Genomic DNA, 16,634 nt, shown 5'->3' with positions numbered 1-16,634 from the left:
CGCAGTATTAGATGCCCTCTGATCAGCTGACTTGACGCTCAAGCCCGAGAAGTGCCACTTTGGCTACAAAGAGTCGAAGTTTCTCGGTCATCTTGTGAGTGCCGCAGGCGTTAGGCCAGACCCCGACGAAACTGCCGCTGTCGCCAAATGTCGAGTTCCTGCCACGAAGAGGAGTTTAAAACGTTTCCTGGGTTTGTGTGCGTACTACCGCCGCTTCATCGCCTACTTTTCCAAGATAGCCGCAGCCCTCACCCGCCTCACGCGGGATGATACAAAGTTCGTGTGAGCCGCCGAGCAACAGGAGGCTTTTGCGGAGCTGCGCAGACGACTGCAAACTACCCCTGTTCTTGCGCACTTTGATGAAGACGCTGCCACCGAAGTCCACACCGACGCCAGCAACATCGGCCTTGGCGCTGTACTCGTTCAACACCAAGCTGGCGCGGAAAGAGTCATTGCGTATGCCAGCCGCACGCTCTCCCGCGCTGAAACAAATTATTCCACTACGGAAAAGGAATGCCTCGCGGTTGTGTGGGCAACTATGAAATTTAGGCCTTACCGCATCCGTGCGTTTAAAGTCGTTACTGACCACCATTCTTTGTGCTAGCTGGCCAATCTCCGTGACCCATCGGGGCGCCTAGCACGATGGAGCCTTCGCATCCAAGAATTTGATTACTCCATTGTGTACAAATGTGGACAGAAGCGCGAAGATGCTGACGCGCTCTCCCGGGCACCCGTCGGATTTGTCGATAACGTCACGGATGACAGAGGTTTTCTTGGACTAGTGAATGCCTCAGACATAATGACCCGACAGCGAGCTGACCCAGACCTTCGACCGGACATTGACCACCTGGAGGGTCGCGCTGCTGGCGTCCCCCGCCAGTTTGGAAAGCACCTGTCTGCATTCTGTCTTCGGAATGGCGTTTTATTCAAGAAAAGCTCCAGCATTGTTGATCGAGCGCACCTCCTTGTCGTGCCGGCCGACCTTCGCGACGATATCCTTTTTGCATGCCACGATGAGCCCACCTCCGGCCACTTGGGTTTTGCACGCACACTCGCTCGAGTTCGTCAAGCCTATTATTGGCCTAAACTTTCTGACGCCGTCCATCGCTACGTCAGAGGCTGCCGCGAGTGTCAACGTCGGAAGGTGCCTCCTCTCAAGCCCGCGGGTTCGCTCCAACCTATTATTCCACCTCGGACGCCGTTTGACCAAGTCGGCATCGACCTACTGGGCCCATTTCCGCTGTCATCGATGGGTAGCAAATGGATTATAGTCGCGACCGACTATCTCACACGTTATGCGGAAACCAAGGCAGTGCAGCGCGGCACATCAATTGAGATCACTCAATTTTTTATGCAGCAAATCGTGTTGCGTCATGGCGCACCGTGCCTAGTCGTAACCGATCGAGGCACCGCGTTTACGGCACAGCTCATGCACGACGTGCTCGAGCTTAGTTATACCAGCCACCGAAAAACTACTGCATATCACCCGCAGACGAATGGACTCACGGAGAGACTCAACAAAACCATCGCCGAAATGATCGCAATGTGCATAGACTCGCAGCACAAAAACTGGGATGAAATTCTCCGCTACATCACACATGCCTACAACACGGCCACCCAAGAGACGACGCGTTTTACACCATTTCGCGTGGTCTACGGACGTGGCGTTCAGACGATGTTGGATGCCATGCTTCCGAGCTGGACAGATGATCATCCACTCACGCCGGACGCCGAGCAGTTTGCTCAGCGCACTGAGGAAGCACGTCAACTTGCCCGCATTCACATTCAACAACAGCAGGGCACGGATGCACGCCGCTACAATCTCCGTCATCGACAAGTCGCATACCATCCTGGAGGGAAAGTTTAGGTGTGGACCCCGGTGCGTCGGCCCGGCTTGTGTGATAAACTGATTTCCCGTTACTTCGGACCTTACGAAGTTCTGCGCCGAGTCACGGAAGTGACTTACGAAGTTCTTCCAGTGGGTACTGTGCAGCCCTCGCGTCGGCAACCACGCTCCGAGGTCGTGCACGTTGTCCGCATGAAGCCCTATTTCACGCGGTAGTGCGCTATGCGCTTGTTTAATTGTCGCGTAGGACACCTTACCCCGCCTCCGTTATCTATGCTGTCCATGTGCTGATCTTTCTTTTCACTTACATTGGCCATCGCTCGCGCTCCGTCCCTTATTTCTTTTTTTAAGAGGGGGAGTAATGCCACCTGGTGTCCCGATGTTCTTGCTGCGCCTGGAAGAAGAAGACACTGAAGTTGACTCGCGTGCTGTGCGCAGAACGTTGCCTTCTGGTACAGCTTCGTCCCGTCGTTTTAGTCACGTCTATCCCTGTTGTCCGTGACAATGTTGAGTATTTTTGTTTTGTGGTGAGTCTCTGATGAGGAAGCAAACGACTTCTGAATGAGGCGACACCCTGATGCGTGAAACTTAAAAGCCAAACATTCGTGCGAAGAGGCTAATTGATCAATTTGGGCGCACAAATGGTTTACTTTACCTATAATTCACATCCACGAAATTAATAGACGTACTTCTGACGAGTTAAGTTTAGTGTGCCTTGTTCGAGAAATTTTTCCTGATATATTCAGATCTCGCTTGTTTTTTTTTTCTATGAACAATAACATTCTTCAGTAAAACTTTTCAACTTTTGGCATTGTTTCAGTCTGTTACTTTGTCAAACGGACACAAGATGTAGAAAGCGTTCATTTGACTCTACGTTCCCCTGCCTAAAGTTTAGTATCCATTGTTGAGCGTATCAGCTTTGTGTTTAAAGGGGCGATGACGAGGTCGTTAGACGTATTACCGTTTTATACTTTTATGAATAATATACATGTCTGTGAGTCTGCTCGCAAAGTTATTGTGCTTAGCGCGCGGCAGATATTACAAAAAAATTGATAGAAATCGGAATCGAGAGGCTCCTTACACCGCCATTTTAAATGCTTGTGTGACGTCACAGAGGCTGCATACAACGTCGAAGGATATTTTTTTTTTGTGTGTGTGTGGACTATAGACAAGTAGTCGTCCCTCATATAGAAATGCTTGATGTTTTGCCGCACGAAAGCGATATAGAGTAACGCATATTTTCTTCAGCATAAGGCGCATGGCCACAGTCAGTGGTTTGTATGGTTAGGTTCCTTAGCTTATCGACGCACTGATCTGTCGCATTAAAGCAGCGACAACGCCATGACGACCAACGGTCGCCTATCACAGCAGTGTGAGGTTTCCGGTTTCGCGACGCCGGCGGAACTGATCAGCGGACGGTCGCCCGATCTGTTTTGGTCGGGTACCGGAGGCCGAGCGAGAACTTGACACCCGATCAGTTGAATGGCTGCGCTTGTTTGTAGCTTAACTGTGTTAGAAATAGGAAAACAGGCAGGTACACTTTGTATGTTTTCCCTTCTTATTAGCAATGATCTTCGCCAGAAATGTTAGTCGGCGCCCAACTGCCGGCCCGATCTGACACGAGTGAGACTAGGGCGAGCACGCGGGGTTCTGGTCTAGGGTTTCAGCGATTACGGAGAGCGCATTCACAAGCTTTAACTGTTGCATGTGGCCATCGAGTGTAGTTCGGGCAGTAGCGACCCTAAATCGATGGTTGCTTACATCACAAAGCGAATGCACATTGAGCGGGAAGCGTCGATATATACGGCCCTGTCTAGCGAGCACAGCCGGCAGCTGTCGGCGCTGCTTGTGTGTAAGGGACGTACGCAGCATCCACGGCGAATCTTGGAGCGCAGTTGTAGTTTGTGAAGAAATAGAGATGCAACCGGTGCGAAAAGAAGTGGATAGTTTTGGTATTGCTGGCTCCGCTTGTATTTTATGCTGTGCGAACAAGCAACATACATTCAGTCAAATTGCAAAAGCTATGTAAACAAACACTCTGGGGCGCTGTTGTAATCCGCGATTCGGTGCACTCCTGCGGGAGTTTACAGTTCACACACTAAATACTAAATGGCGTTTGTTTACTTTGAAGCACTCATGAGTCATTTACTGGAGAAGTAATAGAAAAACGCAAGGTAAGGCCTCGGGAGTCGGTCGCAGTCGCACGACCGGCTGCGGGTGAGGCGAGTCGGAGACGGCGGCGGATAGGAGGTTCTCGTTCGGTGCGGGCAGTGAAGTGCATTCGAATTACGTTGGGTTTTGCGATGACAGGACTGAAGCGGCGGCGGCGGCGAGGTATATGCTTTCGTGCGCTAGCCGTGGCCAGACTGAATTTCATAATTTTGCAAAACTGCTGTTTTATTTATTCATATATTTATTTATTCATATACCCTCAGGGCCCCAAGGCATTAAAGAGGGGAGTGGGAAAGATACATTGGTACAGGGTACAGTGCAGCATAAAACAACATAGGAGAAACAATAACACGGCGAAAAGTGATATAAAAAAAGAGGATTGCCGCCAAAAAAAAAAGCGGAAAAGCAGTTGAGACCAAAGAAAAAACATTTCCGACAGTCAACAATGTCACCGAAAACGAACAAAAACAATTGACTACCATCTATAAATATAGATTACATACGGCAGTCGTAAAAGAATTTGCGTCCGTAATATCAGTAATGTGCCTAGGAAGGTGGTTCCAACTAAAAGAAGTGTTTGGAACAAAAGAATAAGAGGCGTGTTTAGTACGACAAGACGGAACACCTACTTTGTGAAGATGATCAATGCGACCTGAAACGTATGTGGGGGTAGTTAGTAGCCGGCTCTTAAGGACAGGATTGTGGTAATAGATTTTGTGAAATAGGCATAAGCGAGAAATTTTTCTGCGTAGTGAAAGCGGTGGCAATGATAATGTTGTTTTCATAATGGTAACACTGGAGTTCAGGTGATAGTTGGAAAGTATAAAACGTGACGCGCGGTTTTGAACAGATTCGATTTCAGATTCTAGAGATGCAAGGCCAGAGTCCCAGACTGAGGCTGCATATTCCAGTTTAGGACGAACAAAGGTTTTATAAATAAGCAATTTTATTGAACTAGAAGAAAGGTTAAAGTTTCGGCGCAGGTACCCCAACATGCGGTTAGCATTGTTAGTAATAGATTCCACATGCAGATTCCAAGAAAGATTAGAAGTTATGTGCACACCAAGGTATTTATACAAAGACACAGTTTCAAGAGGAGTATTATTGAGGTTGTAATTAGCTACTTCATTGTTACGACGAGAAATACGCATATGTTTGCACTTGTTAATGTTAAGCTCCATTTGCCATAATTTACACCACTCTGAAACTTGGTTAATATCAGACTGAAGAACAGAAATGTCAGAGTCACTGTTAATTTCACGGTAAATAACACAATCGTCAGCAAAGAGACACACAGAAGAAGCAATGGTGTTAGGCAAATCATTAATATAAATTAGAAAAAGTAGGGGCCCTAGTACGGAGCCCTGGGGAACGCCTGAGCCCACTGGAGAGGAACGAGAGTTCGATTTATTTGCTGTCACTTATTGAGAACGGTTAGTGAGAAAAGACTGAAGCCACGAAACGATGTTAGGGTCGAATTTGAGGTTACTTAATTTGAAAAGTAGTAATTGGTGAGAACCTTTATCGAAAGCTTTGGAGAAATCGAGGAATATACAGTCTGCTATGGAACCCCGGTCAAGAATGAAATGAAGGTCTTGTGAAAAGCATAGAAGCTGAGTCTCGCATGAGAATGTTTTACGAAACCCGTGTTGGGAATGACTGAAGAAAGAATTTGATTCAAGAAAATAGGCGAGATGAGAGCAGATGACATGTTCCATGATCTTACATGGGATGCTAGTAAGTGAAATGGGTCGGTAGTTATTAGGAGAATGTTTGTCCCCAGACTTGTGCAGGGGAACCACCTTGCCCACTTTCCAGTCGCGAGGAACACCGCTACACTCAAGAGATTGTTTAAACAGTTCAGCAAAAATAATGGCACTATACACTTTAGTATTTTTCAAAAATTTTGAGTTAATGTTGTCCACTCCGCATGATGATGACATCTTCAGTTGTTGAATTATTTTTTCCTCGCCCACAGGATCCATTATAACGGGGTCCATAACAAGGAAGTCACGCGGTAGGTAATGAGGAATTTCGGTAATTAAATTGTTAGTAAAAGAAGCAGTAAACACATCATTAAGAACATCAGCACACATTTCACTAGGAATTAATTGTTCATCTGTAGTTTTCAGATTGATTGTAGATTGATCAGATTTCTTAACCACGTTCCAAAATTGTTTTGGGTTATTTATTAGCATCGATGGAAGAGTATGACTAAAAAATGGCTCCTTCGCTTGTTTTAGTGCCGATTTATATGCAGACGCAGCAGAATAGTAAGCGTCCCACCGGGGCATAGAATTAGAGATTTGGCGGAGCGAAACAGACGTTTCTTTTTGTTTGATAGCCGTTTTAGTGAAGAATTATACCAGTGCGAACAGTTGTTAGTTAATATCTTTCGCAGCGGAACGTAAGAATTAGTCAGGGATGATATTTTATCCTTATAAAGGGTCCAGTTAATTTCAATTGGGCGGTCATGAAAAGAGGGCAAGTATTCATCGATAAAAGCAGCGAGTTCACGATTAATTGCATCAAAGTTTGCCTTTTGGTAGTCACGGATATATTTAGAAGTGTTATATCGGTGTGGTATCGCGACATTTACTGAAAAATGGAGCATGCAATGATCACTTAAACCTGGCAAACAAGATATTGGACCAACGATATCAGGCGACGTGGTGAGAACAAGGTCTAACAAGTTTGACGAAGAAGATGTAACACGGGTAGGCTGGGTAACAAGTTTGGAGAAATTAAAGTCGGCACACATGCGCAAAAAACCATCGCACTCTGTAGAAAAAGGATCAACACTAGAACGTTCATTGGACCAAAATATAGTTGGAAAATTGAAGTCATCTACCAAAACAGTAAGAACGTTTGGAAAATGAACGGTAATGGCGCAAATAGCATCATGAAGTTCTTCAACAAACGTGGCACTGTACGAGGGAGGGCGATAGCAAACTCCCAAGATCAGTTTTTTAAAGCGGGTGCGCAGTTCAACCCAGATAAGTTCTAAACTGGTGACGACATGAACAGGAGAAGAAAAAAGTGTGTCGGCAACAGCTATCAAAACACCACCACCATTTCTGTCACCCCTATCACACCGATAAGTGGTAAAATGCTTATTGCAATGAAAGATTTCAGAGCTATCAACTTTTGCTGAAAGCCACGTTTCAGTAAGGCAAACAATATCAGCATCGCATGCATCGATAGTCGCGCATAGCTCATCACGTTTAGGCACGACGCTTCTAATATTTGTGTAAAGGAATGATAATGAACGCTCAGACACCGAGGAGTGCCCACCACCCCTCACGCATCGTTATTGTAGGGTAGTTTCCGGTGAAAAGCTTGTAGTACTGCGAACTTCAGAAACGCTGTCATTAAGCTGGTCGTAACAGTAACACTTGCCGTTCATGTAAAGCTTATTATAGCGCAGTTTGAATTTAGACTTTTGAGCGATACCAAATTATACGAGTTTTTTCCGTGCCTGCCGAGTCATGAGAGAATAATCTTCGCTTACCTTAATGTCTTTATCTTTCAGTTTACAACTTGAAGAGAGAATTTTTTGCCTAGTTTTAAAAGATGAGGACTTCACAATAACCGGCCTGCTTTTATCCTCAGAAAAAGTACCAAGTCTATGAGCCCGTTCAATTGATAGTTCCGATGGTGTCAAGTTCAAGGCGGATGAAAGTACATTCAGAAGCTTTACTTCAGTGTCATCCCAGGACTCAGAATTGCTGTCAGAAAGGCCAAAAAACAGAAGATTATCACGGCGCTGCCTATCTTCGAGCTCTGCCTGACTATTCCTCAGTTTCAAATTTTCGCAAGCTAGGTTATCAGCAAAACTTTGCAGTCGTTGACATTCCTTCTGCAAAGATTCACTAGCGGCAGCTTTGCCTTCGACTACAGTTAGCCTTCTGTCAATATTTGATAGATGATTCTGAATAGCCTCCTGGCTCTTCTTAATTTCATTTACAGTACTGATTAAGTCAACTTGGTCTTTCTCCATTTTGGCGGTTCGAGTATTCATGTCTTGTAGCAATGAAAACAGATCACTTAACTGTTTCTGCTGTGTATCGTCATTAGCTTCTGGTTCTTGGGAACGCGTATTGCGTCCCGGTCCTGGGTTTTCTTCCACGTCACAAGACAGCAAAAGCAACTCTTTAACAACCATAACGCACTCGCGTAGCAAAGACAAAAGTATTCCCGGGCGTGGGAACAGCAACAAACAGGCATTGTCCGATTTACTAGCGTATAGACAGGAGTCGTTACTGACCTGGGCAAAAAAACGGACAAAATTGAAGAGCCACATCACGTAGCTGCTCTCACGCCCACTGAACAGTTCCGGAGCACGCCAGCAGTTCTTATCGACGACGGGTGTTGATGGCATAGTCGATCCGGACGCCTTGATCCACGGAGAGGTTATCCAGCAGGGTTGCCAGTGTTGGCCAAAACTTTCATCGTGAAGGCCGACGAAACGCACAGGCGCGTCACTGCAATTCCACGCATCCGAAGTACACTGGGCGCCAAGCTGTAGATAGGAAGTAACCTGGGCAAAAAAACGGACAAAATTGAAGAGCCGCATCACGTAGCTGCTCCCACGCCCACTGAGCCGAAAATAATTAACTTTGACTATAAACGCGCATATAATAGCAAGTCAAGAGGTGTCGTTTCGAGCAAAAGTTTGGTCCGCTCCTCTAATGTCACGTTTAAGATATGCTCTCGCGTCAACGTATGCTTGTTTGTGATTTCCTCTTAGTTTTCGGACAGAAATAGCAAAGGGCAATAGCTCAGCAATCAGCAACACAACGCTAAATCATTCCGTCTATCGCCGCGCACGCGGCGGAAGGAAACGTTGGACATGTGCTTTTTATACCCGGGAACGCTTTTTGCTGAACAAGCTAACTCTCATAACGTAATAATATTATGCTTCTGATTGTATGCCTAAATAATGCAGCATGAGCCCATCGACTCGGTTTCCTCGACAACATCTAGACGAAGCTAAACAAGTCCGAGGATCACTAAAGTTTCATATTATAGTGAAGGCTTCTCAAAGAAAAAAGAATATGGGAACAGAATATTTTGCTGCAAAAAAAAAAAAATCCCACAGTGACCACCATCCACGGCATGGATGCAAGAGTGCAGCCGACACTGCGAATAGCAGACGGCATGGGGATGATATCTTGTTGTGACGTCAGCGACCAATGGCTGCCAGACCAGAAAGGGGATTTCGATATTAATAATAAAAGTTCATTTTAAAAGTGGCCACAGCAACGAATGAGGTCAAATTTTTAGGCGGTATAATTTATGTGGAAGGAAACGCAATAGTCAGTTTATGCCCAAATGTTATCTCTCATGACTCCTTTAAGAGGCTTAGCAGAAAGACCTTCACCAGAGTATCCATATGATGATGGTGCAGAGAAGGAACTGAGAAAACATTTGGCTAACACCGCGCGAGGGACTCGATGAACGTTTTAAGCTAGATTTTGGGAGAAACGGCCTCTTCTTTCGTTAATCGTATTGGTCGCCGAGATTCCTGTATTTCTTGAGTGTTGCAGCGCTGCACGGATTAAATTTTGCACGCCGCACATGCAGTTCTCAGATTAGTATAGTGGATAACATGTGCAAGTGCAAAGCTACACTTCTTAGAAATTCACGCCGCACAATGCAACTAGGGCTTGAGTATAAGAGTTCTCAAAGCCAAGACAAGTAAAATGGAATGCATGCTATCTGGCTTGGACATTCAAATTCCGGCACCACATTGTCGTATTGTGAGTTCAAATTGTGAACTGACCAAGTCTGTCAGTAAAATGTTTTTTTTTTAATTAAGTAGAACGGCACCACAAAGCGTTTAACCCCATTACCTTTCAAAGATGGGTCATATTCCAGCTGCTGTTTTACATTTCAACGTGTTCCTTCTCCAGCGCATTCTTCCCGAATAATAGCCACTGCAAACGTTCCTCTGTTCGTGATGACTCTAGGATGATTTTTAGGATACGTAGACGATATAACACAGATTCTTGAAAAAAAAACAGTCAAAAGACGAAGGACAATGAGGAAGACAAGGTCCGCACATCGACTTGACTAACAAATGTGCTTTAACAACTGTCTTCTTTGTCCTTGGTCCTTTGACTGTTTTTTTTTTCCAAGAACATGTACCAACTGACCCAAGTTTCAACTCTTTTATAACACAGATATGCCGCAAACTTTTACAAGCAACGGTTATTTTGTTTAGATTGCTTCAGAATCTTCCGTCTATGTTCGACTGCATTAAACGAATGCGACCAAGTTTTAAATAATACTGTGTTTAAAATCTACTGATATGTCTGCCTGATTTGGACACGCTTAAGAAAAACAAAGCAACCTAACGATTTAAAATTTTTGTAGTTAAAATCGTGAGTCATCTGTTTACAAATCGCTCTGTATATTATACTATCATTGCCCCATTGCTAAACTAAGGCAAACACATACCACCCACTGCAAATAGTGGTTACAGCGCTTGACTACTGTTCCCAATAACGTGGGATCGAATCCCGGCCTCGGCGGCCGCTTTTCGATGGAGGCGAAAAGCAAGGTGCCCGTTACAGAACCCCAGGTGGTCGAAATTTCCGGAGTCCTCCACTACGGCGTCTCTCATAGCCTGAGTCGCTTTGGGACGTTAAACCCCACAAACCAACCAACCAACCAAGCAACTGGCAGAAGTCAATGTACACATTCGGTGCACAACTGATACGTAGTGAGTTCGGCAGTAGTAAACTCCTTGCATGCGCGGTACAGTGATAAGGATTTCAGAACAGACGAAAACATTGAATAAGCCACCCCTCAAACTAATTGGTTTAATGTTTTGTTTTCAAGCTTTCTTTGTGCGCAAGGCGGCGGCTTTTACGGACCTGCGTTTCATACGTAATCTGAAGGAAACCTTGTAGAAACGACAGCTGATTGCTCGCACTGGTAAATCTTGTTGCGCGGCCTAACAATGGCGTCAGTATGATGAGCGCATAACGTTGAAACAGTTCTCCGAGATAAGGATTTGTACGCAGCGCGCCGGCGGCAAAGAAAGGGAAAGGGGCGTAGACTAAAAAGCGTGATATGCGAGGACATTTTTGGCGGCGATGATGAACGCTGTAATGGGTGCCAAAAATCTGCTATCATCGCCTGAATCTTCTGCTTTTACGGCGTTATTTGGTACTCTCGTCCTACAAAAGCCTAAAGTTTTAACCTTTTGCAGAAATACTTTTCTCAAGTCTCGCATGTAAAAAAAAGATGTCTTTATATTAAGTCAAAGTTTAGGTGCAATGTGCCCCCCCCCCCTTCCCTTTCTTTTCTTCAGGGTCAAGTTAAATTGGTTCACAGGAAGGGAAAGGCGCAGTAACTGTCACACTTGCACTGTGGACACCCGAACCGCGCCGTAAGGGAAGGGAGGAAGGTGGGAATGAAAGTGGAAAGAGAGAAAGAGGAGCCGTAGTGGAGGGCTACGGAGTAATTTCGACCACCTGGGGATCTTTAACGTGCGCTGACATCGCACAGCACACGACGCCACTTCGTTTCGCCTCCAACGAAACGCAGCCGCCGCGGTCGGGTTCGAACCCGGGAACTCCGGCACAGTAGTCGGGCGTCTTACCACTGCACCACCCCGGCGGGGCGCTGTAACGATTTCTCGTCGCTGAAGTTGCCTAGCAGGGCGTGACTGTTCGTTTTAAATTTTTATATTATATGCTTTTGTTCTACTTCCTTCTGCATGCCAGAGGCGCTGATTGTAGCCCGTTTTGTATTTAAGGGGTTGCACTTTAACTTTCTCCTCATATGGTATAATAAAGCTTGGTTCGTGGGATTTCAGCGCAAAAGATCCTTAGGCTACGAAAAGATGTCATAGTTATTAGCTCCTGAAAGTTTCTATACTTTTTCTGTCAGATCGAAGAAAGCAGTGTCTTTTATAAATAAATTGGTGCTTCGTCACGCAGGGCAAAGTACAGTAACTCGGATATGCAGGGTAATGTGAGTCATCTCCACGTACCTTTGGCGGCGTTAAGGAAAGGAGCATATTGCAGTCTATCTGCATAAGTTCCCTCTGGATACAAGAAAGGGGTGCATTTATGGTGTGAGAGAGATACGTGTGCGCTTTTTAAAGAAAGGTGGACCACTTTGCGAACGAGACTGCATTTATTGCACAAATAAATGCGTATATATTCCTCTCTCCGAGTCTGGCATACACTGTAAAAGCTAACTCTGTACCCAACTGAAAGCGCCACTTCCGGTGAGTGGCGCTACCAAGCCACGCGTGGCGCTGCAGCCACCCTCGGACGATCATGCGCTTCCAAGCGGTCTCGTCTTCAACTGTATTTGAGAATTGATTTTTCTATCTCTGGCTGCAATTTCTTCATCGAATTCTCGCACTACAGGAAATCAACGCTATTCTATTTTTCCCATGTGCAAATATGTTTCACGGACATGGTTAACGTAATCCATGCTAACAACCGGTCATAATGAAGTTTACCATAACACGCGTGGCGTGACCCACAATATCTTGTGGTTGATTTCAGGCGCCTTCGGTTACTTGCTTGTGTAGGCAGGAAGAATGCATTTTGAATGGAAAGCTTGGCTGCCTACTAAGTGTTGGTAAATTTTTTAATTTGAAAGCCTTTATTGCCTCATAGTGTCGTTAGCAATTGTGTCCGCGTTTCGGATGCATGCGTAATATTTGCATGTGCCAATTACCATTGAAACGATACCTAATCAATAGCAATCGGATGATATAGGAACATAATTTAAGGCATTTTCAAAATAATTTCATAATAATTTACGACTAATAATAAAATAGGAACGATAGGAACCAATGAATTTAGAGGTCATCGTAACTATCACTGACCATCACCAGTTAAGGGGCATTTAACTAACACTAACCAGATATTAACTAGTACTCAGAACGTGCAAGTCATGGTTGAATGTCACTAACCAATAGTAGGGGTTCGAGGTTTTGAGACGTCCACAGTCGTCATATGGTTACACCATCGGTCATGTCTAATAACCGGAAGTGATAATGACGTCACATCCAGTCATGATGTCGCAGCTTTTTATGATGCACAAAGACATTCGCCTGTCTTTAGTTGCGAAGGCCCCGGCCTCCGCCCCATAAGCCTGCGTGCTGGGGAAGAGGATTATAGCTTCCTAAATCGGTGGAAAAATTTTTCTTAACAACAGCACCCATATGCGAAACTGACCCCGCCGGATGTTCTATCCAGGCATACATGTGGCGCCTTCATTTAGTCCTTCCTTGAACGCCGCACTACCGATCATATGTACAAATAGATTGGTGGCTCCTCTTGGCCCTACTGGGCTGGGACTGGTAGGTCACTGCCGCTTGCGGCGGGGGCTGTCCTGCCACCGAATTTTATCTGTTGTAGGCTGTCATTGCACCCGCCACCGCTTCGATGGTGGACGACGGCTGTTGCGACGCGCGTCTATCTCAACTTCTAGTTTTTATTCTCTATTTTCTCTCTGCTCCGCACGAGGCAGCGGAGGTGGCTCAGCCACAGAGCCGGTAGCAGGCCCATGCGTTTTCTTTTCCCTCTTTCTGATTGAGTTATTTATAGGAAGGGAAAGGTTGGTTGGTTGGTTTGTGGGGTTTAACGTCCCAAAGCGACTAAGGCTATGAGAGACGCCGTAGTGGAGAACTCCGGAAATTTCGACCACCTGGGGTTCTTTAACGTGCACTGACATCGCACAGCACACGGACGCCACTCCGTTTCGCCTCCATCGAAACGCAGCCGCCGAGGTCGGGTTCGAACCCAAGTACTCCGGCACAGTAGTCGGGCGTCTTACCACTGCACCACCCCGGCGGGGTAGGAAGGGAAAGGCGCAGTAACTGTATCACTTGTTTTCTGTGTACACCTCAACTGCGCCGTAGGGGAAGGGAGTAAGGTGGGAGTGAAAGTGGAAAGAGAGAAAGAGAACCCGTAGTGGAGGGCTGCGGAGTAATTTCGACCACCTAGGGATGTTTAACGTGCGCTGACATCGCACAGCAAACGGACGCCTCAGTCGCAACAACAACATTAGTATTCTCAAGTGCCACAACACGCATTTTAGTGCAAATGTACTGTTAATGCGACAGGATTACTTCGCTAAGTTGGCAGATTTCTGTCCGGAGGCCGTGTCCGCAGATCGTGTCCGCAGGCCTTGTCCGCATACCGTGTCCGCAGGCCGTGTCCGAGAAACCGTGTCCGCAGCAGTTCTAATCGAGAAGTGAGAAGTGATGGCAATCAATAAAGGGTGCCGAGGTGTTGTTGCCGAAAAAAATGGTTTGGTTTGGTTCGTGGGGTTTAAGGTCCCAAAGCGGCTCAGGCTATGAGAGACGCTATAGTGGAGGAATCCTGAAGCTTTGACCAACTGGGGGTCTTTAACGTGCACTGACATCGCACAGCACACGGGCACCTTGCTTTTCGCCGCCATCGAAAAGCGGCCGCCGAGATCGGGATTCGATCCCGCGTATTTGGGTTCAGTAGTCGAGCGCCGTAACCACTGCACCATCTCGCCCGGAAAATAGTTAGGTAAATAGTTAATTAGGTAATTATTCACAACAACTGGGTTGCATTAAAGGAAAGACACAGTATCTGCCACACTCGTTCTGTGGACACCTAAACCGCGTATAAGCGGGAAGAAGGTGGGAGTGAAAGCAGAAAGAGAGAAAAGGGTGCCGCAGTGGATATGATGTCAAGGATGTGATGTCACGCAACCGGAACTAGAGCTGAAAAAAGGGCATAGGAAGGGATTGGCGCTCAATTTCGAAACACTAAGTACTAAAATGGGCGAAAAAGTGAATTAAGCAACTGGAAGCTGGTTGGTTTGGTTTGGTTTGTGGGGTTTAACGTCCCAAAGCGACTGAGGCTATGAGAGAGGCCGTACTGGAGGACTCCGGAAATTTCTTCCACCTGAGGATCTTTAACGTGCGCTGACATCACACAGCACACGGACGGCACTTCGTTTCGCCGCCATCGAAACGCAGCCGCCGAGATACGGGTTTGAACCCGGGTATTCCGGACAGTAGTCGGGCATCTTACCACTTCACCACCCTGGCAGGGCGCAACTAGAAGCAACCAAAACAACCAGCAGCAGTATCCGTGCTTTTGCATTACTCCAATGCAGATTCTGCAGTGCACTTTAATATTATTTACGGGGTTTAACCGCGCTTTCAGGTTGTGCACCACAGATAATGCACCTTTCCTTTCCTGTACACCAATTACTAATGAAAGCATTAGTAGTTTATGTAAAATTGATAATGCTAATTAATAACAAATACAAATTAAAGAATATTTCGTGATAAATAGTGTGATGGAAGAATAAAATAAAAATTACGAGGGACTTTAGCGACTAAAGTAGTGAAAGGCGAAAGCCTGGGTGCCGCATTCTGCTGCTAAACTGTTGCGCATGTAGCAATAAATGCTGCTAGGAGTAAAATGAGCGACTGTTCCACATTCTGCTTTTGCATTGAGCTGTCAAGTGGTGACGAGTTTCGAGACTGTTTCAAGCATTGTCTACACAATCTCTAGAAACGTCTAAGTTTAGATCATTACTCATCCGTTAATTAGGCACTGAATAAAATAGTAGGGTATTATTTCTAATTTATCATTATAGACGTGTAAGTTATGATTAGTCATCAATCAAATATTTAATGACTAATTGATTAGGCTTAGTAGCATTACTTAGTCAACAATTGGGCATTAATTATAACCTTAGTCATTAGTCAGTAAATAGGACTTTAGTCACTAGATGTGTTAATTCGTCATTCATCAGTAATTTATATATGATTGGCATATGGCCATATTAGGCACGCATTCGCGCATACTGTGGTGGTGCTTTGTGACCTCCATGAGATCATCCCGTCTCGACCAATCAGAGCCGCCGCAAAAGCGGGACACATTTTTTCCACGGCAGTATGAGCCATTAAAAGCTTTCTCCTAAAAATTAACAATGACGAGAAAAAATTTGCCGATAATTACGTTAATTTCTAAGGCGACATTTGAGCGCATCAGTTGTTTCACCTTATTCAATAGATTAAGGTAAATATTTCGATAAAAAAAGACATGCATGTGCAATTACAGAAAAATGTTTTATTTTTCATACATCTTCCTTCAAGATATACACCAATAAGAGTTTTTGACTGCATTGAAGAAAGCTTAGTGGTTGGAGAAAGGAAAAGAACAATTAAGTTATCGGGAGGTTGCGGGAGGCAGCGCGTAGGCCCATAGGAACGTTGCGCGGCGAAGAGATTAATTTCACAAGCTGAAGACGAGAAGAAAGAACCTTCGCAAATGTTTTAAACTGAATTGAGAACGCTGTAGCCAAAGCTGGCAAGCGTCTCATCAAGTTTCTAGCAGTATGTTTTAAAGGTAAAATGACGGCGGGCTAGACCCGGGCCAGCCCTTCCTCGATCGGCTAGAAATGTGGACTATCAAACTAGCTCTATATACATAAACTACGTCAAAATATGGTGCTTTTTTCTATGAGCGTGTGAATTCTAGGTTATTGCACATATTTGGTTTGGTTTGCGGGGTTTAACTTCTCCCAAAGCAACTCAGGCTGTGAGAGACGAATCGAGGAATTCGGAAATTTCGACCACCTGGGGTTCTTT

Source organism: Amblyomma maculatum, chromosome 5 (genome assembly GCF_055883805.1).
Source record: "Amblyomma maculatum isolate TAMU_Amacu chromosome 5, ASM5588380v1, whole genome shotgun sequence".
NCBI lineage: Eukaryota > Metazoa > Arthropoda > Arachnida > Ixodida > Ixodidae > Amblyomma > Amblyomma maculatum.
Note: the sequence above shows the minus strand (reverse complement) of the source record.